Below are 27,866 nucleotides of genomic sequence, written 5' to 3' on the forward strand. Positions count from 1 at the left end.
AGTGTAATACAATTAAAATGATGCTTAGTAATTGTTCCTGAGATCACCTGAGTGGGATATAGAAAATGATGCATGTCTTTGTATGGAAAGCTTCACTATAGTACCTTTATAGATCAGAGATGCGAATGCATCGCTTCACAATTAAACCAAAGCTAGCTCTGAACTCACTGGCTGGAGTGCTGGTAGTGATGTAACTGCAGAACTACAGAGCTCAGTTTGGCCAGCTCTCCTCTTCACCTGCCTTGTGGATTTCTCTTCAGAAAATCCAATAAGCAAAACAAAGGCTTACTACTGGTTATTTGACAGATTATTGAGTATAAAGACTATCAATAATAAAGACTGTATCAAATCAAATGTCTTTGTATTATTCATGGATAGATTTTGTAGGATACACATACATTGGGGGGTGTGTGTTTGTTTACTGCACAACTTTTTTTAAACATTAAATAACAAAATGTGACAATAAGACTGTAGGCGACTGGCACAGACATCCTATTTGCTTTAAGAAATAATGGTTTTGGAGTACATTGAATATGTGTTCAAACAGCATCTTGTCCTTGTTTTTAGTTATGCTTCTGCCTCAAGACCTAAACCATTCCTGTATTTGAATGCTTTATGCTTGCCACTTTTACAGTGTTATTAAAAAATGTCATGTTGTCATCTCTTGCTGCTGTGGAAAGTCACAAAACTGAATAATGTAATTCAGGTATTGTTCCTGGGCCACAACTGGGAGGATCTTTGCGTTTAGATTAATCTTCTTCAGCCAGCTCCTAGTATTTAACACTGTTGTATTTTCACCCTGTAAGAAATCCCTGCTTTAAGATATCCCTTCTTTGTGGTTATATACAAATGAAATTATTTGGTTATATAAGTATATATACATATAACAGTACTTATAAATGTACATTTCCTGTGTGCTTTTTGGAAATTGTCCTTGAAGTATTACTTTTCGTAATTGCTGTCCCTTTGTGGAACTGACTGTATTGGCATGAAATGCTCTTGTTAAATCTTAGTCTTTATAGAACCAAATCCTGAGGTCCTTCATTCTTCCAAAATCAACATTAAGTGAAGCGTACAGAATGTAACTTTTTTTGGTGTGTGTCAGCAAAATGGAAGCATTTTGGCATTCTGATCCTCAGGTTTTTTTAGGTCACACCTATGGAGAGGTTGTCATCAATACCTAAAATTCATAGAACTGTAGAATGCTTGAGGTTGGAAGGAACCACTGGAGGTCATCTTGTCTAATGCCCTGCTCAGGCAGGGCTGTCTAGAGCCAGTTGTCCAGGACTGTGTCTGGATGGCTTTTGAATATCTCCAAGTATGGAGACCCCACAACATCTCTGAGCAACCTATGCCAGTGCTGTCACTCTCACAGTGAAAACATTTTTTCCTATGTTCAGAAGGAATCTCCTGTGTTTCTGTTTGTTCCCATTACTTCTGGCCCTGTCATTTGGCACCACTGGAAAGAGCCTGACTCCATCTTACTTACACCTTCCCTTCAGGTAGTTATACACATTGGTAAGATGTCCCTGAGCCTTCAGTCCCACTTCTCTTAGCCTCTCCTCATATGAAACATGCCCCAGTCCCTTAATCATCTTTGTGGCCCTTCACTGAACTCTGTCGAATATCTCCATATTTCTTCTGTGCTGGGCAGTTTGAATTGGACATAGGACTCCAGGTGTGGCCTTACCAGTGATGAGTAGAGGGGTAGGATCACCTCCTTCTACCTGCTAGCAATATTTTGTCTAACGCATCCTAGGATAACATTTTTTTTGTCTTGACTGCAAAGGGCACACTGCAGGCTCACGTTTCATTTGGTGTCCACCAGGACCTCAGGTCATTTTTAGCCAAGCTGCTTTCCTCAGCTGTCCTTTCTGCAAAGCCGGTTGGTCACCAGCATATACTGGTGCATGGGGTTGTTCCTCCCCGGGTTCAGAACTTGCATTTCCTTTCATTGAACTTTGTGAGATTCCTGCCTGACCATTTCTCCAGCCTGTTGAGGTCACTCTGGATGGCAGAATGACCCTATGGTGTGTCAGCCACTCCTCCTAGTTTTGTGTCATCAGCAAACTTCAGCTGAGAGTACACTCCGCTGAATCATCCAGATCATGAATGAAGGTGTTGATCAGGATTGGACCCAATATTGACCCCTGGGGTACACCGCTAGTTACTAGCCTCCAGCTAGTCTTTGTGCCACTGATCACCAACATTTGGGCCTGGTTGTTCTGCAAGTTTTTGATCCACCCCACTATCTGCCCATCCAACCCATAGTTCAAGAGCTTCTCTATGAGGATCTTTACTGATGTCAAGGTAGACAGTATCCACTGCTTTTCTCTCATTTGTCAAGCCAGTCATTTCACCACAGATGTTTATCAAGTTGATCAAGCATGACCTCCCCTTAATGAATCCCTGATGACTGTTCCTGATCACCTTCTTGTCCTTCATGTGTCTGGAAATGGAACATCAGGAATGGGAAATGGAGTTACAGGTATTGAGCTGGAGTTAATATATACAGAGATGATATTATGTATCTTCTGCTTCACACATTGCACAGTGACAGATGGGGAGATTAGAGCTAGTGATCGGTGCGAGGTGTTTTCTCTTTGTTTTTAATTTACACATAATATATGAATTTATTTATTTATTACAGTAAGAAGAAAAGTATTTTTCAACTGGAAATGGACATACGATTTAAGTCCTTTAAATTGTAATAGGGTGGGTTGTGTTTGCACACTCCCATTAACATTACAATCACTGTTAGGAGAATGAGTTCATGTTGTTCCATACTCTGCACTCATTATAACCTTTTTATTTCTGCATAACCATACTGTATTGGTCAGATAAGCAATAGCAAACCATGCTAATGCCAATTCCATCTCTGTTTAATTCCACTGTCTTCATTTGCTCAGTGCTTGGTGCTTATAGTGAAGGTCATAAAAAAATAAAATAGAATAAGCACCAGAAGGTGAAAGTCTGACCTTATTTAAGTGAATGTGAATTTAGCCATAGGTGTCTTTGTAGATGAAATTTCTTCTGTTACTTCAAGACAATGTAGATACAAAGGGAAAAGTCTTAACTGAAAACAAGCTGAAAACTGTTTTGAATTTGTGTTACACCTACTTAGGAATGAATTAATCAGCCAAGCTTTGAAATAATTTTTAAAATTAACTGTAAAAAAAACCAAAACAAATTTATTTTGAATTTATTTTCTTAAATTATATATAATTAAAAATAAAATACAATATTATACAATATTACAATATAGTTAATATTATATATATATAAATATTGTAATATATAATACAATAAACAATACAAATTACACTAAAAATAAAAATATTTACAATTAAAATACATCAAGTATAAAAAAATGAAAATATTAAGACTGGAATATTGGAGATTCAGGTACACCTTTAACTTGTCAGAAAAAAGTATAAGCAAATCAAATTTCAAAACATATTAATTTAGGCTTATGTTTTCTGACAGAAAAGCTCTTATTAATGTATTTATTAAAAATTTGCATGTAACCTGAATTCTCTGGGATGACAATATTTACTATATGAATGACATAAAAATAAATTATGTTACTTTCTGAAAACGTAACAGTTTATATAGTGACAAGCCAGACATGCCACTTATTGTCTGTAGCTGCTTTTTCACATAGCTGGCATGGATAATTTGCTAAGAAAATAAGATATTGATGAGATATTTTTTAAACAGGTCTTTCCCTGTCTTTGCTACCTTTTCTTGCCCATCCTTCTTAACTCTTGAGCAATGAAAATTATGCCATTTGCCTTGGTTATTTCACACAGAGGCTCTGCATTGCTTTTTTTCTGAGTGTTCTTTGAAAAATTCAAGAGAAGATACTTGCCTTTAAAAAAAAAAAAAAAAAAATCAAACCTGTGATATTTCCTTCCCCTGTTTATATATCCTACATTGGCAACAGAAAATAGATAAATTACAAACTTGGAACTATATAAAGTTAAGGCCCATAGTCTACACCTAAAATTGACTTCAATTCAAAACACCATTCTGTGTTTTAGATTACTGTATAGATGCTCAGAACCTGTGTATCAAATAGTTTTCATTTAGGAAGCTACTCGATATATATTTGACAATCAAATGTGGGGACTTATTTATTTCTTTATATTAACTGTCTGTATATTGGCATGCAAGACAAATTAGTTTTATTTCAGGGTTTCATGATTTCAGAATTAAGTTCTGTTTCAGCCTCAAAATGTCTCATCTTTGCAGCAGTTTGTGATCTCTCAGGGAAAAAAAAAAAAAAAGAAAAAAAAAACTATTTCATAATATTCAAGGCATTTTTTCAGTTTTATCTGAAGAAAAAATCATTAAATTTGAACTACTTATAATTTTATTTTTTGACAGAATTACAACTTTGCATGCAAGTTGCAATATCAGAGGTTGATATCACAGTACATGGCTTTTTGTGCTGTTCTCTAAGGGAAGTGTTCTTTTCACATGTACCTCCATAATATGTTTGGGAAGAAATCTCCTTGTTCATTGATAGAGAAGTATGCATAAAGTCAAAGCTAGGTGTGGGGAGTGTATTAGTTATGGAAAGTGTACAATGGATGAATGTGGACATGTGTGTTTGTATTATAGTGAAGATACCTTTCAATTTTTTGGAAAAAAAAATGTGTTATTTGGAAGATTTCCAAATCCCAAATGTAAAGGTGTTGTAGTTAATGAAAGTATTTGCTTTGTAGGAGGCCTCTGTGCTTCACTAAGTAACAGCTGGTATTGTGTTAGAGAAGAGATCTCACTATTTTTAGCAGAAAAAGACATTGTGTTCAGTGGAAAGGTCTGGTTTCTTTGTTTTGTCGGTAAAAGAATATGATCTAACAACGTTTACCTACTATTTTCATTGAGTGGAGTACACAAATACCATGATCTTGGAAGGAAATTGCTTGTTGCATACAGTTGTGTTAAATGATGTATTACAGGAGTTGCACTGCATACCAAATTGACGATAAGGTGTTTACTGTGTGATTTTAAAAAAGAACGTGGAATACCCATACTGTTTACAGGAACAGCTATCATACATCTACCTCTGAGTGATGTGAACTTTTAGCTCTGAAATTGTGATAGTATCTTTCACAGCTCTTCTCTCATTTACTAAATGTACATATTTATCCTGTGATGGTATTGCAGCATAAGCCTCTTTTTAAGGAACACAGCAACTGACCCAGACTATGTCCATTCTCCATTCTACCTTTTGGTTCACCTCAAACATAGCAGGACTTCATGGCTTTTTAGAGACAGAAGTAATAGGGAATGAATTTCATACATTGAAAATGTACCCTGTAACAAAAGCATACCTATGAAAAAAGACATAATGACAAGTAAGACACAATACCTTAGACATGAAAGTAAATGTATGCAATTTTATTCCTCATCTTCTTCTACTCCTTCCCCCAATCTGGATCATAGTGGAAAAATATTTATAAAAAGGTCAAAATCTGACACTTTTAATTAAAATTAAGAAATTCTTTAAAGAATAAATACTAGCAGGAGACCATTTACTTAAAGGTTTGACCATACACTTAGATAGCATTAACTAAGTTAAGAAACGTAACGCTAAAGTTCCGTGCTGTAGAAGATTCATTAGTGTGTAACTAAATGTGGTATAAGTGTGTTGATAGTTTGAAACCTGCACTGGGATTTTAAAGAATACGTATGCTTTGCATTTTTAAAAAATTATTTACCAGGTATTGCTTTATTATTTGACAGGTTAGCTGAAGTTAGTTTGTACTGCAGATGTATTACCTGATCATTTTTGTAGTAAAGTATCATGGCATAATATTAGCTCATAAGACTCTGTGGGAATGTCTATTCAATAAACTGGCGTATGTACCTGTAAAAGCTTTCAGGAAAACAAAAAACACTTGACTAGGATGTAAAAACACAACAAAAAAACAACCCTTTTTTTTTTTTTTTTTTTTTAAACACTTCTACTAAAGGAAGCTCGTGGCAAGTAATGTTGGGATTCTGTGCACGTAATATTTGCATCTGATCTTAGCAAAATTTCTATGATCTTTTCATAATCAAAGGGGAAAGAGCTAGATGCTAGCCAAGAAAGATAAATCTCATTTTGAGAAAGACGTCTGTGTTTAGGTGGAAGAAAACTTATTGACATTCTTTTCTAATAATGGACTATCAGTAGCCTAAATGACTAAATTTCAATGGGATGATTAGTTATGATGGTGCAAACTTAATGAAATAAATCACTCATGAGCACCTTGTACAGTTTTAATGATATTGCAAGTCATACAGGAATGTTGGAGAATTCTTTACAGTGGGACTCTTGGTTGTGAAAAGTAACACATTTGCACCAAAGCAGAACTTCTGAAAACTTCTGGATACTTCAGTTTTGGTTGAAATGTTGTATCCCACCTTTTCTTTTGAATAATTCCATCTATGTGTACATATGTATATCACATTTTAGCAATAAGTTGTTAAGAAGTTTAAACTTTTAATTACATGTATATGTATTAAAAATGTATTTTTCACTTGTTCAGGAATTATAATTCATTAATATTCTGAGTAAACTGTTTATGAAAAAGATTGTGACATTAGAAGTCATTCTTGGAAACATTTAAATGCAATTTAAGGAATTTATTGACTTTTTTGTTGCACTTATCTGCACAAATAAGAATAGTCTCTTGAAGAAATGTATGCAAGGTCTGGACCACAATTGGGCCACAAATTTCAAGTAAATAACCTGTCTTAACTCACTGGAACAACTTTCTTTGAAACCATAGTGAAGTCAAAGCATGGGATGGATTTTTCTGGTGGGATGTGAGGGATATGTCCTGCGTTGTTCTTTTGCTCTCAAACTCACTGTTTGCTGGGTGTGATACTATAATAATGTATTTCAACGGCTATGTTGCAGTTACTTCTTTGTGCCCTGCTATGCTGTTAGTGGTATTTGAGCTAATTAAGACTAACTCAGATACATCTGTGTGAGTTGCAACCATTCCCAGTCTGCTTGCTGTTGAGGATGAGAATCACTCCTATGTTCTGGTACATGAATACTCGTGTCTGATGTTTTACAAAACATGATACTCTTGAGCTTTGTGGTATGAGACCTGCATGAGAATATTGCTAATGTGTATAATTCCAAGTGGAGGTGGACTGGAAATATGCCTATTAGTATTGAGAACGAGGCATAAAACCAGACAGCATTGTGCTACAAATTAAAGGGTACAGATGTCATCACTATGGCTGTAGTTTTCCTGTATACTTTAAAACATTTTTTTTTTTTAAAGTTTGGAAAAAGATGCATACAAAAAGGAAGATAATTTACCATCTGATTAAGTTTAGATATAAAGGATGAAAAGTTGAGGTGGATGTAGACCTAAACAATACGGAAGCCCCAAATGCTTGAAAAGTGAAAGGCCACTTTCATAAGTATTTTACTTATTGGGAGATTGACTGAAACACTGTAAAAATCTGTTGGAAGAGCAACAACATATACTTACTTCTAGTGATTGTCAGTTGCAACCAGCATTGCCTATGAATCTGTTGCATTAGATCCATAGTTATATTGAGATATAGGATTTTTTTCCTGATCCATCCTACCCATTATTTCATTACTCTTTTTCTTTTTTTTAAATTACAGTTTTCAAGAAATTATATGTGTGGATTGATTGTTAAACTCACACATATACCTTCTTGAATTAGAATATAAATGATGCAAATACAGACACTTCTATTTTGCTTTCAGGTGTTGATTTTGAATTCTAGACTTTACATGTCTTTAATATAAAACTTTTTCTTTGAAAAAGTAGCACTTTCAAAATGAATGCTCGATGCTACAGCACAGTAAATTAATTCATTATTACAACACACTTCTTATGCAGGTACTTAGAGGTTGTTCTGGGGTATGTATTTTACTATTGTTTACAAGGCAATAGAGTTCTATGAGTGTAAGTCTATAATTAATTATTTTCTAAACCAAATTAAAGCAATTTCATTCTGGTATCTTATTCACAGAGATCAGGATTATTTATTATTAATACAGTGTATTCTTCAACAAATTAATATTTTATTATTAATATAATCATAAATAAGTAATTTGTATCTTTTATATCATTAATGAAATGGGAAAAATATGCTTTCGGTTGATTGCAAATGTGCTGCTGTGCAAATGTCAGTGTGACAGAGAGAGTTTACTTTATGCCATTTTCTATAGTTTTAATTAAGCAATAAAAGAAGACATCCAAAATAATTACATACTGTTTCCTGGTTCAAGGATACAAAGCTAAACCCTATGCAAACAGAGCACTAGAAAAAGAAACGTGACACTTTCCTGCTTAGCCTAGAATAACCTTAAGTACTTCAAAATATTAGCATCATCAACACTCAGACTGTATTAACAAATTTTAATTAAAGATGAGCTGATATCTAAAGCTAGCTTACTTGTATGTCCCAACATCTAAAACCAGTAGAGGCCTTACCTTGCTAAATACTCATTTAACTTACAACATTGAACTGCATAGCGCTGCCTAGTTTTTGACACAAATTTAGGTAAATTAAATAAATACAATAATTTTTTTTTTAATAACTCGGTTCTTAAAACAGTAATTAAGTTTCTATAGCCAGCATTTCTGAGCTTAGCATCCTCCAAATATAATTCTGGAGACATGTAAATAAAATCCGTATCTTCCTTCTGGAGTTGAAGTATCTTGAAGAGAATACAAGATGAAGCTGCAGCATCTTATGTGTAGCCTGGCAGCTATTAACACTCACCTGCACTCAACTGGGAAGAAACTCGGAACTTCTGGTCTGTACCATAAACAAGGTTTTTCCCCTCTATGCTGAGCCACATCACAACTGAGGCCGGCACTTTGTTTTCTTTGGCACTTTTCTTGTCTGCTAAAGTCCTTTCTGCACCAGAAGGTGCTCCAGATTTCAGCAAGAGTGGTCTGTGGCCTCACCCAGTCTTCTGACAGTGGCCTAAGGAAAGCAAATCTAACTAAACTTCAATGACAAAATGCAGTATTTCTTACTGGCATGATACCCTCCTGTCATTTTCGAGCATCCTTCTCATCAGTCCTGTACCTGTGTATGTCATCTGTTATGAAAGTTTTGTGATCATTACTTTTTGTAGTAAGATAAAAACCTTTATATCACAGAAGCTAAATAAAAATTTAATCATGGGATGAAAACATAAATTTAATAGTGTCATCCTGATTAGAGCGTGCTGTAGAAGCTCTTCCCAGTCAATTTTTTTCTCACTGCTGCAAAATTTGAGATCAAAGTGGAAAGTTGCTTGCTGTTGTCAGTGATTGGATTGGTAAGCATGTGCAGTTGCTGCAAACATTACAAATGCTAAAACCATGATAAAGTTGTGTTAGTAACATATAGTGCCAATAAAGACTTTATTCCACCTTCTTATTTGCAGGAAACCTCTTCCCAAATATATGTCTTAAATTATATAGGGAGAATTCATTTGAAGAGGATGTAGAGAAAACTATGATCTTTACTTTCAAAATCTTGCAGAAGCAAAGAAAGTTATATTTTGATTGTTCTTTTTTGGAATAATAGCTTTATCTCAAGTTCTTATATCTTGGGAAGCAGATAATTTTCCAGGATATATAACAGGTGTATCTATTCTGTAGATAAATATATTTCATTCTAAGGGCATCTCCAGGTAAGGGGATAACTTGAGAGAGAAATGCACAGGGTACAGGAGTGGGAGCTCCCCTTTTAGCACTGATCCTTGCAGCACGTATCTTACTTGTAGTAGTTGGAATTAACAGACTTTTTTGCATTCCTCCTCTCTCCATTCTTATTGGATCTCTCTGCACACCTGTTTATCAGTGTAGCCTGAGAGTTTTGAATATGGAAGTATATAGATTGTTACCACCTTGCTTCTTTCTATTATCAACAATCAGCACAATGCAGTGTTGTATACAAAATGTCAATGTCTGCAAAAAGTGCAACTGGAACAAACATTTACCATATCAGTGGAACAGAAAGCAAAACTTTTCAAAGAGGGACAAACATGATCTCAATTCAACCAAATTGTTTGTATATCTGGTAGATTTTGTACAGGTCTCAATTTATTTTTTAGCTTGTTCCCAGTCTGCATGGAGCATAAAGTAATTTGGAATACTTTTTTAACTATTTGGAGCTTTTTGATCTGCATAAGAGTGTGTAGTATATTTGTTAGGATTCTATCACAGTCCAAAACCAAACCTCAAGTTGCTATCATCTGTGACATAGAGAACAGTCATTCATTTCATGGATTTAACTTGGATATCTCCCATTCCCAGTCGCTGTCCTAAATTCTGGGCAATGATATATCTCTTAAAACCTTAGTGAAAAAGTCTTCCTGGCATCAGTACCATACAATAATATTAACCTGGGTTCTCTTGTAGTCCTAATGGAGAAGTATCTGTTTTCCTGAAATCATTTGAGAGATCTGGATTAAAAGGAAGCTTATATTAAAAAAAAAAAAAAAAAAAAAAAAAAAAAAAAAAAAAAAGAATGGGGTACTTAGAAGATTAAACAGAGGTTATTTGGAAAGCAGAAAGGCAAGGTTTCAGTCAAGTCTATTTTTTTACATAGGGTTTGAACTAAATCTGAGATCTTGATCTAGTCTTATAGACAGTATGCTTTCTATCCGCCTTCCTATATGCAAAATGAACCAGGCATAAAAATCCTAACTCAGTTTACTCAGTCTATGCCACTAGTATTGGGCAGTCTTTGCATGTAATTGATTCCATCTTGAGTATAGATAGAGCTCTATATGAAACAAAATACCAAATAAATTAGAATTTTCCAGTTTCTTGACCCTAGTTTTGTGCTCATAATTACTTCTAAAATTTTGCCAGTATCTAAGAACAGACGGTGTTTTGTTAAAAAAATATATATAAATATGTGAAAGTGCACAATATGTTTTATTTGTCAGTTCAATTTTTTTTTTTATTCGTGGATCCTTTGGCATACTGAGTGACTGTATAATACACAGTAGGGCTAGCACTGCCTGCCCTCCGGTGCTATGTTAAATTCTTCACTGGAATCTTATGATTATTTGCTGAACCATCACCATAATTGTCCCATCTGCCTCCATTTCTTTCTAGTTATAATCATCTCTCCCCTTAGTCCTCTTTCCTTTCTTTACTCTCCATGGCCTCAGGCAGGTCACTTGCCCTCTTTTCAAATGCTTCTCCATCTGTAAAATGGGAGTAATCTGAGTTGTTGGGAAGATTAATTAGTGAATTAATATTTGTGAAGCACTTGAAAGATGAGAAGCACTAGATAAAGGCTAAGTAGTGTAATTATTATTCTCAGAAGTGCCTTCATGAATAGGGTGAAAAAAAAAGATACAGGGTTTCTGCAAGCTCTGATTAATAATCAGTATAGATGGTTCTGGAGATAGCTGAACACCATCTAGTTGGCTATGCTTCTAAAGAGACAAATTAACATGAATGAATATGTAGCATTTACATTTCTTACCCACCATTTTTAACAAACAATATTAATATTACACATTTTCACATCAATCATGAATCACAACTTGCAACCGTGAGAGAGAATGGAACTCTGTGAAGTTTAGAAGCAAGGCCTGTACCTTCTGGCTTCCAAATTCTTCTACTCTCACACTATATACGTGAGTGTCTTTTAAACATGCTACTTATTATAGATGCAAATGGAACTGTGAGAGTAACTGAGAATAAATATTTTAAGGTAATATCTTACAGTCTCAACTTTGTATTGTGATTATAACACCATCTTCTCCCCCCCCCCCAAAAAAAAAAAAAAAAAAAGAGATAATTTCCTAGTGCTATAATTAAGCCATCTTTCATTCCTCTATATTCAGAAAAAGGGGAAAGAGAAGCTAATGGCCCAAAATGAGTATGATCACATAATTATACTTTCTGTCCAAAAAAATATGTAATTATTAACTTGACCAATTTTTATTTTTTTTTTTTAATGTATCATATGATTCATCTGTCTTCCATGGCTATTCTATTCAATTTAACCACTGAAGGTCAAATTTTACTACTTAGCCAACTGTCTCAGACCATGTTGACTTCAAAGTGCTTTGTGGAAGCATGTTTTCTTCCAACTTGTTTCCGCAGCAAGACCGTATTAAAGAAACTGATCCACCATGCTCTGTACTGTTTTTTGGTGGCAAGCTGCAGTGAAGTACAGTTAAAATGATACTTCTTTATTCTCCCTGTGGGATATGATGCCCAAGTTTATGTTGCCAGACCGTTGCCTCTGCTTCCCTGATTGAAGAGGCTGCAGCTGAGACATGGCTTTTGCTACATCTCCCTGAGCTAAGGAGGCTGGTATTTTGTTCCGTTCTCTTCCTGCCCACTCCAGTTTCATGCTGGATAGAACTGAGTGTCACATTTCATATCATGATGTGATTCTCTGTCTTCTGAGCTTTTAAAATATTAGTATTGATAGATCCTATTGGAAATAATGACTACAGGAATAAAAATTAAGAAGAGAGTTTTGTACATTACTGCATTTTATTCTTCTATCTCTGCTGATAATCTAAGGGAAATCTTAGGAAACCTGGTAATTATAAAGGCCCATGAGACTGACGTTTTCGAAGTGCAGGACAGAATCAAAAACAGGCAGACGAGAAATAACATGTAGCTCTGCAGAAGCAAGCAATAATTTTGTTCAGAATTTTGTTATGGACTATAAATAAGCAAACTAATGAGGTAGTAATACATAGCATGCTCTCTGTAATATGAGGGCATTGGAAGGGCTAATGGTATGGCTGGTGCAAGCAAGAAGAACTAGAGTCAGGCCCTGCTAATTAGTGTCAGTGTCTGTGTAGTAGATTGAAATCTTCATGTTCCTTGGTATCCAGAAATAAGATCTATATACATTACGCAGTTCAGCTTCTTTATGTCATGAAAACCATTTAACTTACTAGACACTTGGGTGTAGTAGTAACGGTCTTGCCATTAGGCACATGGAAGGAAAGGTTATGAAAGTTCTGCTCTGCTCAGAAGACTGGGATGAGGCTTTACCCTCCTGTTTGCTGCCAGCTTGGTGTGCTGTAGCTTCAGTATTCCCAGAGCAGTATCTAGCCTAAAGTGCTAACCAGCATGGTCACACGTTAGGGGAGAGTGCTGCCCTGAATGAGCGCTTGTTTTAATGGCCACTGTTCACATCAGTTTATTCTTTCAAGGCTTGGCATCAGAATAACATTACAGATACTCTATAGTAATAGTCCAGCCTTCTTTCCTGTTTGCTGTACAGAAGGAAGTTGTCCTTTACAGCCAAGGAGCTGGTGTCTGTTACCTGAGAGAAAACTTGCTTCAAACCACGATGAATGAGAGAACTAGGATTTAAAACCTTTCCAGTCATGCTCCTTTACAAGGTCCTCCTGAACAGTAGTGATTCTAAAAGCAATTTTGTCAGCACTTAATTCCTTTTCCTACATAAGAAATTTTTATGTGTATATGGAAAAAAAGAAGCTGCTGTTCCCCCTCTATTTTCTCCTTCTATACCTATCATTCTAGCACTGACAGAAAAGGCAGAAGAAAGTGCTTCTAAGACTGTCCAAAAAAAGAAAAAAACCCACACAAAAGAGAGCAAGTAAATGAGGAAGAAGGAGCATTACGAGAGCTGGGGGAAATAATCCTTGGAGAAGAAAGATGGGAAGTGCTTGTGGTACTGGAATTGTGGAGGAAGAAACATTAATAGGGAATTAGTAAATGGAAAGAGAGCAGATTAAGGTAAGAAACAGGATGTTTCCTATGCCTAGAGATTAAGTACATTAAAATAACTTCAAGAGAAAAAGCAGATCTTTTTTAAGAATTTAAAAAACAGATTAGAAGATGACTCTGAAACAGACAAACTGAAAAAGAGAAGTGCAGTATCATATAAGGAAACACAGTCAAGAGTAAAACTAAAACAACAAAGCAGAATAAACAAGAAACAAACTCCCCAAAGTTAGAAGACTGAAAACTGGTCAGAGACATGCAAGTTAGGACTGCTGGAAAGTTAATTAATGGTTATATTTGTTTCTATATTTTTCTGAGATTTTCCAGAAACCAATTATGTCTGACCAATCTTCGACAGAAATATTGTCACCTCCTAAGATCTGATTTTCTCTAGGTGTTTAAAAGCCCTCTGGTTCCCCTGAAAAATGGACAGATATGATGGTTTATGACACTGAAAATGTGGCCCTTAAAGTGTATTAGATTTATAGTATTAGTTTGAATAAGTAGCAGAGCAGGCTTCAGCTATAAAAATGCCAGGAAGAATCCCAAGACTAAACTGCAGTTCAGTTTCGTCCCCTTCAAGGGGACAAGCAACCCCTCCTTGTTCAGAGAGATGGGAACAGGGAGGCTAATGAATAGGTATAAGATATTTATGTGGTTACAAGCAGTATATTGCATCCCTGCACACTATTTTCTGCACTACCCTCTCTCCCCTATCCCTGCATGCCAAAGCAAGTGGATGGTAAAAGGGAGTGAGTAGACAGAGATCTTACTGGGAAGTTTTAAATTGCTGCTGAGACAGGTCATACCACAAATCACACTGTTCCCTTCACCTGAACAAGAAGGATGTGAGGGAGGAATTGTACTTTAGTAAGGATGTCCCTGAGTCATTCTGTCTCCCACACTGCTCCTGTGGCACAATGTACAGGGGTCTCCTGTTTTTGCTGTTATACCTAAAGGAGGTCTATGGCACCCGGCAAAAAGGAGACTCAGACCAGAAATTACATGTCACACTTTGCTACAAAACCATGCCCTTGGTTACAGTCGTGTATTTATTTTCAGTTTAACTGTATAGGCGTATTGCTGACAGAAATTTTCAGCAGAAATAAAGAAACTTCAGATATAAAATTTCCTCTGTTCTGTAGAGTACTTTCTAGTAGTTCTGAGGTTCTCAATTTGTACTGAAAGACATACCGAACAGACTGAACAGAATTTGGATTCCATGTTTTAACAAAACTGCCATTATAATACGTATCTGTAAATAAATAGTATTGCAGGCACATATCATATTCAAATACTTATTCATTCTGTTTCTTTCTTTGTAATTATGAACAACCATAATTCACTTGATGCCTGAATATAAGCTATATTCCTCTGTGATACAAAGTATAAATTCTCAGATAGTAGAAAAACTGAAGAGGCATAATCAGAACAGTGGTGGCCTGTTTCCATTTCACATCTTCTTTCTATCTTTATTTCCCTTTTCTCTTTACCAAATCTGAATACATCCTTAAAAACATTGTCCTTCCATGTTTCCTTTCACTCACAGGGCTCTGGACCTTCTCTACCCATAAGTTCCCTACTCTTGGGAAGAACAATGTTCTTTTATACCTTCCAGAACTTAATCATGGAGTATTTAGTCACCACCAGCCTCCCCACTGTCATTATGGTTTTGGAACTGTTCCACTGTGATATTAGGATGCTCCAAAATTTGTATTTGTTTCTTTATGCATTATGTTTCTTTATGCAAATCGACCGTTACCTGTGCCTCTTAAATATCTCCAACATTCTGGGGATGTCGCCAAGGAAGCAGAGAAAACTAACATTGAAATGTCTCAGTCTACCACACATTAATAAAAGTGAACAACAAAGCTCAAACTGTACATTGCACTATCATAATCAGAAATATCTTAAAGCAATATACTGTACGACTTACCTTATCTTTGGAAGTTTGGCCTAATTAAGAAGAATGGTACTGACTGTTATTGTTAAACTGGAAGTGAGAACAGGGATCAGATAAGAGCAGGAGTGCTTTGGATTTGAGCCCCTGCAGATACCAGGAGGAGAAGTCTCATGATGTGAGCAGTTTTCCACTGAGTACAGCTAGGATTCAGTTGTTTCCTTCCATTCAGATCACATCTTTACCTGAACATCAAGAACCTGTAGAACAAGGTTCTGAACTAAAGCACTGAATGTTCAAGATTACACTTTTTGTTAGATGCAAGTAAATTTCCTGTGTTGTCTGTACTCACTGCAGCCAGAAAGTTTGGAAGCAAATGATCAATATAAAAAAAAAAAAAAAATTGGCTGATGTTGCAGGAAGGTTGACATTTGAATTCTGGTGTAACATTCATTGATGACAAACTGTATTGCTTTACATGAGATCTCACTAATTTATAAATCTACTGTACAGTTCTACTTAAATCAATGCAGCTATGCTGATGTAAGTTAGATGAAAATTTGGAGTTCAGTCTGATCAGTTCTTTTGAAATGAATGGGGATAAGAATAAAGTTTCAGTGCTAAAATGCATGGCAATTGTCAGGTCCTACTGAGAGTTATATAGTCTGGTTGTCCCTGGCTGCCATGTGGAGATAGTGGTTGCCAAAATGTGGAAAATATGATGGTTGTGAAAGTTCAAACGGTTCAAATGATTTTCTTTTACTTCAAAGCGTTTTTAATGTCTTTAAGTGGTTTATTATTTATATGTTTTTTCTCTGCAGAGATGAAGGATAAAGACGGTTTTATGAGGTCTCTTCTATATAGTCTTTTATTCTGCCAGTTTCGCTGCTATCCTAGAGTATTCCCACACCCGATTTCTAGTTATAGGTCTTTCAGCCAAAATGAAGAAGACAATACCTCTTTTTGTTGATTACTTATTAAAAAAGAAAAAAAAATATTGAGCAAATTGACACTCTCATTACATCTTGTATAGTATATCTTTTTCATACCAAAGGATCTTTTTAACTGTAGAAAAAGAATAATTCTGTATGTTGAAGCTATGGGTATAGACACAATTCCCTTCTCATTCACTGAATTCCTGAGCATCATCAGAGCTGAGATAATGGCTGTATGTGATTTGGGTCAGCAGAAAAGTTGTGAATATATTAGCATATAGGTGATTCCATCGCTTTTCTTACTGTTCCTCTGTAGCCTTTTATTCTGTATTGAATTTATATTGATGCATGGTGAAGAGTTGTGCTGCAGTACTTCGTGTTTTTGAACTGAAGATCTTTACATGAATATTAAGAAACTTACACTAATGTAGTTTTCTGTATTTATTTTGTCATTCAGTCTCTTCAAATGACAAATTTTGAAAATACAGCTCCTTTAAAAAATGCTGTTCATCTGTTAAAATTTACCCTAAACCAACTAAATTATTATTTTAATGAAACATGAGTATCTAATGACCTTTGACAGTAAAAATACCATGGCTTATGTAATCATACTGTAAAGGTCTTCTAAATTTTACTATTAAATGATGTTAGTTGGTAAAGGATTTTTTCCCATTATTAATATCTTGTCTTGTTCATGAGGTTATATTTTTCTCCTCATTGAGTAACAGTCCTGAAACAAATAAATTTTTCTTGTGTATGCATTTTAAACCTTGTTGTGATTTTAAAATTTTCTTTCATATGTGTATTTTAATTCTTTGCTACAGTCATGGCTTGTGGCAGTGAATTCAAAAGGTTAATTACGGATTGCATAGAAACTTATTCCTTTTTCTTAATCCTTTTTTTTCTTTGGTTTAATGTACTGTCCCCTTTGTATAAGAATGATGAGAGGAGAAGGTGTCTAAATTTTTTTATCTGTATGAGTGATTATATCATCTCCAGTTGAAGATGCATTACTTTTCTGATCTCCTTGCTCTGAACAACTTCCATCCATTTATTTAGTTGACTGATAGGAACTGAATTCAAAATTTTAAGATGTATTTAGGTTTGTGAATAGGACCTAAGACAACTGACTTCTCTTATTTAGACTGCAGCAAGATTTATGAGTGTCTCAAACTATTGTTTCCTTTTATTAACACTGAATTTAAAATGCCGGTTTCTCACTCAAATGTCCAAGCCAACAGTAAGTCCCAGTTGTTTCTGCACAAACTTAAATCCTGTTATCACTTCAAATTTTGTCCCTTCATGATTCAGTCCTTTCTGGACCTGCTGTTTTCTTTTTCAGACCTTTACTTGTAATGAGAAATAATTAAAATAATTTATTTATATACTGTGAACTTCTGGCGAATGCTGACTTTTAAACATTAAAAGGACAACCGGAATAGTAAGTGAGAAAGATTACAACTTATATTGTAAGAGTAGAATTTGTCATAAAAAGGAAGAGATTTGAAAGGGGGTAATAACAGGAAAAGTATTCCTGACATGGAGATCTTGTAGGTTGTGGAACAGTAGTTTAAGAGGTGTGGAAAATTCCAGGGCTGGTGAGAGTTAGGACTCTAACTAAACAAACCAGCAGAAACGTGAAATTGGAAACTTTCAGGAAAGGCAAATAAATTCATTTTTAATTTCTTTCATTGTATTTGAAATGATACAAAATACAGTGTGTGTCTGTGGATTACCTGTTTCATGAGTGATGCCATGTGAGAACAGATAAGATCATGTGCTGGGATGACTTCCTACTCGTTCTGTGGTACAAATTTATGGGTAAGGAAAGCAACCTCATTTTCAGTGAGGGTTGTAATTCAGCTGAGGTCTTGACACATGAAACCCGTTTAGTCAAGCTCAAGAATGTATTTATAGTTTATATTAATTAATGTAAAAGGCTTCTTATTTGATTAATTATTATTTTGTTACCTTTAGTCCCAGGTGAAATGGGAATCCCTGGCTGATACACATTCTGTAAATTTGAATATGAAATATTACTCAAGACAATCTTATTACCTAGATTTTGCACATGGAGAAGCTTTTGATGGGTGAGAAGAGAGAGGCACTTCCAGAGGAGGATCATGAAAATTATATAGCTACCATTCTTATGGTAGAAAAGTTGATCTCTTCTTACTGACTGTGTAGTGGGAACGTGGGGCACTTACCTTAGATTTATTTCCTGTTTCTCAGGCATTACAGTTAGGGTAACTGAAGTTTGGTTGAGAAATCATTGTCTTCTGTGTCTTGCTAAATAAATTGGAGATTCAAATTTTTCTGGTTACTTCTGAGTGATCTAAGTCACATGATACTGTAATAATAAGATTTCTGATGTGAATGCCTTCAAAAAATAAATATGTAATCCATTTCCTCTGTCACTTGCTTAACAACTTAAAAATTGCTTTCTTGACTTCTTATCCTACTAAGATACAATTATACTAATTTACCCAAAAAATGGATATGAACAGACCCAAACTAAATAAATGTGATTAAGAATTTCAGTATATGTTTATGATTATCTTTGTTTCAGCATAAATAGAGTAACTTATGGTATCTACGTATGAACTAACTTTGTACTGTAGGTTTCAAATCTTCTTTAGTTACTATAAAAATAAAATTTTATTCATTTTATATTGGCACATCAAACCACCATTACTAAATATGTTATTTGATGAACTTCTCTCTTAGTCACAAACGGGTATTTCCTTGGATAAATCTGAATGGAAAATTGAGTCAACTGGCTAGTGCCATAATTGTCCAAGAAGCAAGAAAATAGCAGATAAGGATAGCCATAAAAGTTGACATACTTTGGCTGAACTCATTTGACCACATAAGCCTGAATACTTGGTACAGAAAAATCTAGTTTTTATAATACCCTAGAACCAAAAATGGGTAAAAATAAATCTCATTCTTCTTTCACTCTGCTTTTTTTTTTTTCTGTCTAAATTTAAACTGTCATCTTTAATAGAATTATTTGTATCAGTGTAAGTGTAAAGCAAATTAGATCTTTAAATGCATTCCTTGTTGGTTTTTACTCTCTGTTGCAGCCATAGAAGAGAACTTGTATTGTTGTGCTTTACTACTGATTTTATCTCTATGTTGAAGAGTCCTTTCTGTACTAATTTAGCATTGTTTCTCTGCATTTTATTTATATTGTCATATATGCTTGTTAAATAATTCTAGTCTGTTTGGGTTTTGTTGTTCTTTTTCTTTCCATGGTGATTGATTGCCATCTGGGGGCTAACAGGAGCCCACCATGCTAATTTCCCTTACTCTACCCATTAACTGCTATTGTCTCCAGGGTCAGAGACAAATGTATGAATCCACTTTATCTCTCAGCTTACAGAACATCTCATACAGTGAGCCTTGTATTACGAAACGGCTACATCAGCCTCTAATTACTCAGCTCTACCCTGTGTTGAATGCTGGCGCACCTTGAGAAACAGCATGCAAAAGCACATTTGTTTAAGTCCTCAGATGGTTAACATTGTGCATAACCTCCTCGCAAATTACAGCCTCAGCTGCAGCACATCCATTAGTCTGGAAGAATGAAGATTCCCAAGTGGCCCTGGTGCCTTTCCCAATTCCCTTGCGACCCACCAATCCTCTCAGTGCTTTCTCTGCATGTAGGGAGTGTTCAGAGCTAATCAGGTCAATGATCATCTCACGGCTCAGGGGACATGACAGGAGCCTATCACAGCAGTTACACGATCTTCTAGACCTGAGCACGCTTGCTGAGAATCTCATGTTAAGAAACATTGCTTTGGTGCCTCTTCTCTCACTCCCTAGGAGCCTCTGAGGATTTCAGCTTATCTTTCTCTCTCTCCTTTAGACAGTGAAGAGTTCAACATCAACGAAAAAAAGGCAGAGCAGTATGCGGCTACCCGGAGGGTGTTGATTGAAACTTAGATTGCCCCCAAATCACTGTTGATTTGACTGATGCTCCAGCTTTACCAGAGAAAAGATTTCAATTAAGGTAAGTGCTGCTTTATCTGGCTGACTGCATAGTGCCGAATTTCTGCATTGAAAGTTCAAACTGAGTAAACTGACAGCCTGCACTGCAGCAAGGGAGCCCGTGCCGGGTGTCAGGAGAGGGCTGGGGGCAGAGGCAGATGTCCCAGCCCGGAACTCCTCTCTGGAAGGATTCAGGTTTTAAGCAGCTTCTTATGAATGGCTGCAGTTATTTCTGATTCGGTGGTTCTCTGAAGCCTGGGGGGAAAAAAAAAAAAAAAAAATGTTAGAAACGTGCAGGGGTGGAGAAGGGAGGAGGAAAGGCAAGTGCACTTTCCCCCTTTGTGCTTATTACATTTATTTGAGGAAGCACAGCAGCTGGAAAGCAGAAGTACGTAATGATAAAACTTCATTCTCTATAAGCAATGTCGTTCCTTCGCAGGCAGGAACTCGTAGATGCAAGGCTTCAAAGCCCTGTGGCGTTTAAACGAGACAGAAAGGGTTTTTTGAAATGTGAATCAAGACTATGTATGCAGCTTTTCAGGTTACCGTCAGACTGGGGGCTGTGACTGGCGTGTGTCATGTTATACTCGGAGGCTGGTGGGGTTTGGATAGTTGCTTTCGTAGTTTTGTGGGGGCACAAGGGTGAGTAAAGGTGTTGGTTCAATGCAAGTGGTCAGAAAATTAAATTGGTACTTGCGGGGGGAGGAAATAGTGTTTGATTGAAGAGGGAGAGGACGTATTTTTCATGGGGGGATAGAAAGTATGGCATATCAAAAGAAAGAAACTGATGGAAGGTCTTTATCTGGAAAGAAAAAAAGAGTGGATGAGGGAGGCTGTCTTGAAAGATTAAATGATTAATAAGAAAAAGTCAGAGATGCTTACAGAGCCTGTAAGATGACCCAGTGTACCTATGGCATATCCACCCTAAAACGTCTAAAGTGAACTGAATTTGATAGTCTCAGTCAAGTCCACACTTAATAGCTATGCTGTCAGGGGATGTAATTAAGGAGCTAGTAAACAACTCAAACTTTTTAATACTGTAAGGGACCAAATTAAGGTCTGTTGTATTAAACATGTCCGTGTTCCTTCTGTTGTCCACAAAAATTAACACCTTGTGCTTAAAAATCTATCATAATTGGGAGAAAAGATCAATGGAAAGTTAACCCATTTCACATCTTCCTTTCTTAACCAGATATATAACTCTTACGCAGTTTATAAAAGTGTGAATTAATTGCACTGCTTTTGCAGCCAATACTGACTGGTGTCATTAAATACCTGTATCATTGGTTATCATCCAGTGTTGGTAATAAAATTCATAGCGCCATATCTTTCATTAAAAGCTCAACTACTCAATATGGAGATACATTCTTTTGTCCAAAAATATCTCCCAAGCCCCTGCCCCGCTTCACTATTCCCCACCCCACCACCCCTCAAAAAAAAAAAAAAATCAGGGAAATACTGATTACGATTACCTGCAGGTTTTTTTACTTATTCCATTAGCTTTTTCAGTGAGAAATACCAAGTTCTCTTTCTCACAAAAACATAAGCATATGGGAAAATGACCTGGGGTTTGGGGGGAATGTACTAAGAACACTGACAGTTTTAACTGTCTATTGGTATATTCTTCTTGAAAATTATTTCTGAAAGTAATGGTTTTTATAAATGTGAAACAATATGTCCACTGTTTTCTTGGAAAGGAAGTTGGTTTTGGAAGTAGCTACAGACACTGAGCCTCAATTGGTGTAGTGTATAGCTGACTACTTTTTTTCATGTTACATTTATATGACATCCACTAAGTTTTGTGCTTTTGCCACCCAGAGATAAAAGTCTTGACCAGGGTAGTAATATTTGAATGCACAAGTCAGCTTCCCTTGTACTTGTCTTCACTTAATTTTTGTTTCATGAATAGCCACTGGTTTCTCAGAATAATTTATATTCATTAATATGCATCAGAGTACTCATTAAAAAAATCAAAAGACAATAAATTAATGTGCCTCATGGAAAAATTTATGATGTTAACAATTCCTATGCAGTTGCAGACATCCAGGTTACATACAAGTAGCAGGAACTTGCATTCCAGTCTTTCACAAGGACTGACTACAAACATTGTTTGACTTGATGGCTTTGTTCCCCTTTATGAGACAAAAGTTGTTGCTGTAAGTAAAAAATAAATAAATCACGCTTTCATAGCAGTGTGTCTGTGGGTTTCTAAACAAGTCTTACAAATGCACTTACATCTCTATTATTATTTTACAAGATGAGATGTTCTATCTGCTTCTAAGTGAAAAGCACTTACTTTCCGGTATGCTAGCCTCAGAGACTGTATGAGATGACAGCTCACCAAACGTGGGGCAATGCTGGTTTTCCTCATTTGATAAAAATAGGCAATAATGCTACAATTATTTTCTGGTCTTTTCCATTGGTAGATTGTGGGCTTCTTCATACCTAGTGATGATCCAGAAGTGACCTCAGCAATATGGGAAATATCATTCCTCATTAAACAAATAATTTGGGGCATCTGACTCACTGAAGATTTTCAAATTTGGTAAACACAGCAACACAGCTTACACAAGAAGGCAGTGGAAGACATGTCAGTATAGCCTAGTTCCCTCTCTTGAGCCTTTTTTTTTTTTTTACTCTTAGGCCATATCAAATAGAATTAAATATGTGGTGTTCAGCTTTATTTCAGATATTTCAAGTTCTTTGAATGAGGCCAGTGTTAATTTTTTTTTTGCCTCAAGCCATGTCTCCTTATTACTGACAAAAGAGTATGATTGCTATCTGGCCCAACTCCACTGAAAATTGGCGTTTGATGCTAATGCTTTAATGTTTTAGGAGTGTTTTAAGGAAATGTATTAAGTTGAAGTTTGAAAGGGGTAAATCAAAGGAAGCTCTCTGAAAGCTGACAGAAAACCAACCATAGAGCAGCTAGGAACGGTCCTTCTAAAACTGTATATAGTGACATACGAAAAAGAAAACATTTAATGACTATAGTTAATAATTCAGATAATGTAAGGAAAAGGGGTATATTATGTCACCTCAAGAGGATAAGGTGAGAGTGAGATAGAATAAACATCAGGGGTTAATGAGTTTCCCCAGTTTTCCTTTCTCAAAGATATATGGGAATTTGCTTTACCAAAAAGGGAGGCTTTTCAAGCCCTGTCTTATGCGTTGGAGAACAAATATTAGCTTTCCTAGCAAGACCATCGTCTGCCACCAAACTCTTGTTACTCCTCCTCCTGCTGTTATTTTCAGTCTGTTTCCTGGGCACTTATCCTTTCACCTCTGAGTAGCAATTTCTTCTTCATATAGCTTCTTTTTCTCCGTAATGATTTGTGTTTCTTTTCATTCTGTTCCTCTTAGCATTCTCCCTTTTCTTTCTTTTTCTTTTCTTCATGTACCACGATAATGCTTCATCACCTTCACATCCATTCTTTTCATTTCTTTGATGCTGTGAGAACATCACTTTTCTCATTTGATCCACCTCTGTAAATTTTTCTTTTTAATTAAAACAGAAAACCTTTCTGAAAACACTCCAGTGCTCACATGGATGGGATATATGTGCTCTGATACTCCACTATCTCATTACCCCCTTTTCCTGTATTGTTATTTAGTACTACATTCTTTGTGTCAGAGGCTGTATATCAGTGTACAGTAAGTAGCTAGCACAGTAAGAGCCAGCTCTGTTTCCAGCTTTGGAGTCTTATGTGTGCATCTACACTGAAGAAGTCGCGTGTTCTTAACTGGATCATGGAAACAAAGCTCTGCAAGGCTTAACTTGGATACCTCAGGATGCCATTGTTCTTGCAAAAGTATACCTTACAGTTAAAATAAACATATATTGCAGTATATATATTTTTATATATGCTTACAAATATTTAAGTTTTCAGCATATTTTCAGGGTTGTTGTTTTCAAGCCACAGTGAAAGTTGCACCTTCTGAATGACTCTCCGACTCATAATTAGTTGATTTAGGGGCAAATGTAGTGTTTGCTACTACTTTTTCCTGGCTTCTGTTTTTATTGCTCTTTGTCATAGATGCATCATATTAAAGAATGAGTTTCAAACCTTATTTTCTTTGCAGTAATGGAAATTTTCACTAAGGTCCACTTGTTTCTCAGAGATGTAACTCATTGAAGGCATTGGTTTTGGCATGTGTCACTGGATATTTGTTGAGGCAATAATTTTGTAGCAAATCGTTTAAACTGCAGTGCTGTTTTGAGAGGGAGAAAGCTTCAGTATACTTTCTTACTGAACCTTCAGGCCTAATAGTTTGAGGGGGTAAAAAGAATCTTTCATGTAGATGATTTCTATATCAAAGTAAAATACAAACCTACATCACCATATTTATTACCGGACTTGGTATTTAGCAGAAGTCAGAGACATATGTTTTACGATGCTAATATTGCAATGGATCATTTAAAGAAGCTTCCTTTTCTCCCAACCAGATGGGAGCTAAGATTCTGCATCATGAGACTTGGTCAGATTACTTTAGGAGCAGCTGTGGTTCAGTCTCTGTCAAATGTATCACTTCAGTTTTGAGGATGGGGAGAGTCTTCCGGTCAAGACCAGACTCATTGATGTACACCAGACAGTTCTGGGGCTGGAGAGGAATCTTTCTGTTGCAGATGTCTCAGCTGTCAATATTTGTTAAGGCTATGACTGCCTTGGTTGACATATGTGTAATGTAAACTGTGTTTACTGTCCTGTACTCCATCAGAGTGTGATTTGGAGTCTGTGGGCGCTGAAGTCCATCTCTGTGCTGTTTTGCTGAATGGCCCAGACCTTTAATCACAGCTCAGACTGGAAACCTTTATGGAGACTTTCATGGGAAACAACTAGGTTTGAGTTTCAAAATGAGAAAGTATCTAAGTACAAAGCATCATAATAAAGTACTGTCTTGCACTTAAGTTTGGAAGTTGTATATATAGGTACCGGAATTATGTTGTCCTTCAGCTTTCAGAGTAGAGTATGCTCAGAACAGTCTCTAAAGCAGATGATAAATATTCAGTTAAATTACTCGGATGAGTAGTTTCTGTTTCCAAATTTAGATCAGATTTATTATTCTTTTCATGCATGCATTTAGTCACTGACCACATTAGTACGATGTCCAGCATACCAAACATACTTACAAAATACAGTATGGCTGACTTGGTTAGAAAAATATTTGAATTTTTTTTTTTTTTTTCAAGTGAAGGTAAGTAAGGATGCAAATCCACTCATTTCCTAAAAGACAGATGAGACTTTTGACCTTTCTTGATCAGCAGTGTGCTCGAGCACATATCCCAAAATCCAGCTTTTTGATCTAGGTCATTTAGAGTCTGTAAGCATTGGGAAGGTTCTTGGCTGCTATTCTCTGAAGACTGTCAGGAAGTGCTAAATGTAATTGTAAATGCAGACACACATTTGCTAAATGCTTGTCTGTGGCCATTTATTCAGTTCACAAAGATATTGGCTTGTTTTTTGCAGTTCAACCACTACCCACAGGGCTTGGTTTGAACTGGTGACCTAGGTTCTGAGTTCCCTTAGCACTCACTCCCTTATGTTCTTCAGTTCCTTTGGACCCTATATATATATATATATATATATATATTAGTATAGTGTTTCTATATATGGAGTCGAAGCAACTCTCTTAAAAGCCTATATGAAAATCACAAAGTACATTTATTAAAAATTACCTTCTTGGCATTCTGTACTCAGGCATAGTGACTCTGTGTGTACATGTTGTACACTTTCATGTATCTGTTTTATGTTTAGTTCAATATATAAACTAAAGGAAAAAAAAAAGGCTTCATCCCATGGTTCATTTATTTTATTTAAGAAAATACTGTAAATTAACCAATATTGTTAAATGGAACCTGATAATACAATTAATGATAGTTTTCTAAGAATATTTGTAGCATGAAGAAAACAAAAAAACCGATTATTTCTTGACTAGATTGCCATTGTCTTGAACAGTCTGAGCAGACTTTTACTCAGTACTTTTTCTAGGGATTTGATGAAGTCATTCTGCCAAATCTGAGTTCACTCAAATTTAGTTGTAACAAGCTTTGTGTAAAAACTCTTCAGGTTCAAGTACTATTTCAATCATTAAACTGGAATATTAATTATACAACAAAATGAAAAGCCATTTTATTTCCATTTAGGAAACTTGTATCTTTCCTTGTTAACTGTCTTTTCATTTCTTCTTAAAATATGAATAGTAATCTTGGTACTTGTTTACCATAATTTTAAACATTTAACTATATCTTTTGAAAATGTTAAATGGAATATAAATTCATTGCATTCCCTGTAACACTTCTTATTCCTTTTCTGAATAAATAGTAATAATTTAGCATGTAATGAAACCTATCTTGTGTAGATTTACCTCACTGTAACTGTAAACAGATGTTACAGAAGTCCTGATTTACACCGGTAGAAGAAAAAAAAAAAGTCCCGTGCCTTTCAATAAAAATCCTCTTTTTTCTATCACAATGTGATGAGCAGTCCTCTGAGGATACAGTGTTTCATATTTTCATCTTTAAATATTGGATTTTTAAAATCTGACCTCTTAGGCAGTGGGACTCAGGTTTTCTATAAAACAGATCTTTTGGTAATTTGGCCCTTCTACCTCTGAACTGTTACTTGAAGGGGAACATGTGTCAAATAAATAAAGAGACAAAATGTGATATACCTGGCTTATGCTTGAAAGAGTGTGCTTCTCAGAGATTAAGAGGTGGTGTTGAGAAGGTAAGTGCTGATAAGTAAAACACTCAAATGAATTTGCTAATTAAAATGTTTTTTGAAGAGTATTACTTCTCTGATGGTTTTGTGATTCAGCATAGAGACTTCTATCCCATTTTTTGTTTCTCACTACATATAAATCGATAGAAATTTTCATACACCGTCACTTTCTTCTGCATTTGTCCTCATGTCACCTCATCCCCTTCCCCCTCCTCTCTTTTACTATTGTTTGAAATGGAAATGTCCTTTGATACACAGAACATGCAAGCAACTAAATTCAGGTCCATCAACGAACTTCAGTCCCACTCTAAATTACCCATCAGGTGTAGCACATAGCAATTACCTGTCACTCTTCCTCACCCTGAGAGCCAAAATGTATCAGTCAAGGACATATTTGAGTTCCAGCAGCCAAGAACGTGAGTAATTCTAGGCTGGGTGTAGAGGAGGACTATGTATGGCAGAGTGGAGCAGCGCCATCAGGACAAGCATCTGGATATTTCTAATAGATAAAGATTAAAAAAAAAAACAAACAACAAAAAACAAATAGAGCAACACAGGAAATATTAGAAACTTCCCCCCCCCCCCCCCC

General features: G+C 35.8%; 1 protein-coding gene across 3 annotated transcripts in view; it reads left to right on the plus strand.

Annotated features, from left to right (window-relative positions):
• Window positions 1–27,866, plus strand: part of CDH12 (cadherin 12) — a 393,880-nt gene that overhangs the window by 139,137 nt on the left and 226,877 nt on the right. For 2 of the 3 annotated variants that reach the window (XM_026843110.1, XM_026843111.1), the window contains exon 2: window positions 20,434–20,577. The gene's annotated coding sequence lies outside the window, so the exon portion shown is untranslated. Of the gene's footprint in view, window positions 1–20,205; window positions 20,578–27,866 lie in introns of those variants that run through there. The other variant, XM_026843109.1, reaches the window with a different exon arrangement.

The sequence above is a fragment of the Athene cunicularia genome (assembly GCF_003259725.1).
Source record: "Athene cunicularia isolate RWA chromosome 2 unlocalized genomic scaffold, athCun1 chr2_part1, whole genome shotgun sequence".
NCBI classification, from domain to species: Eukaryota; Metazoa; Chordata; class Aves; order Strigiformes; family Strigidae; genus Athene; species Athene cunicularia.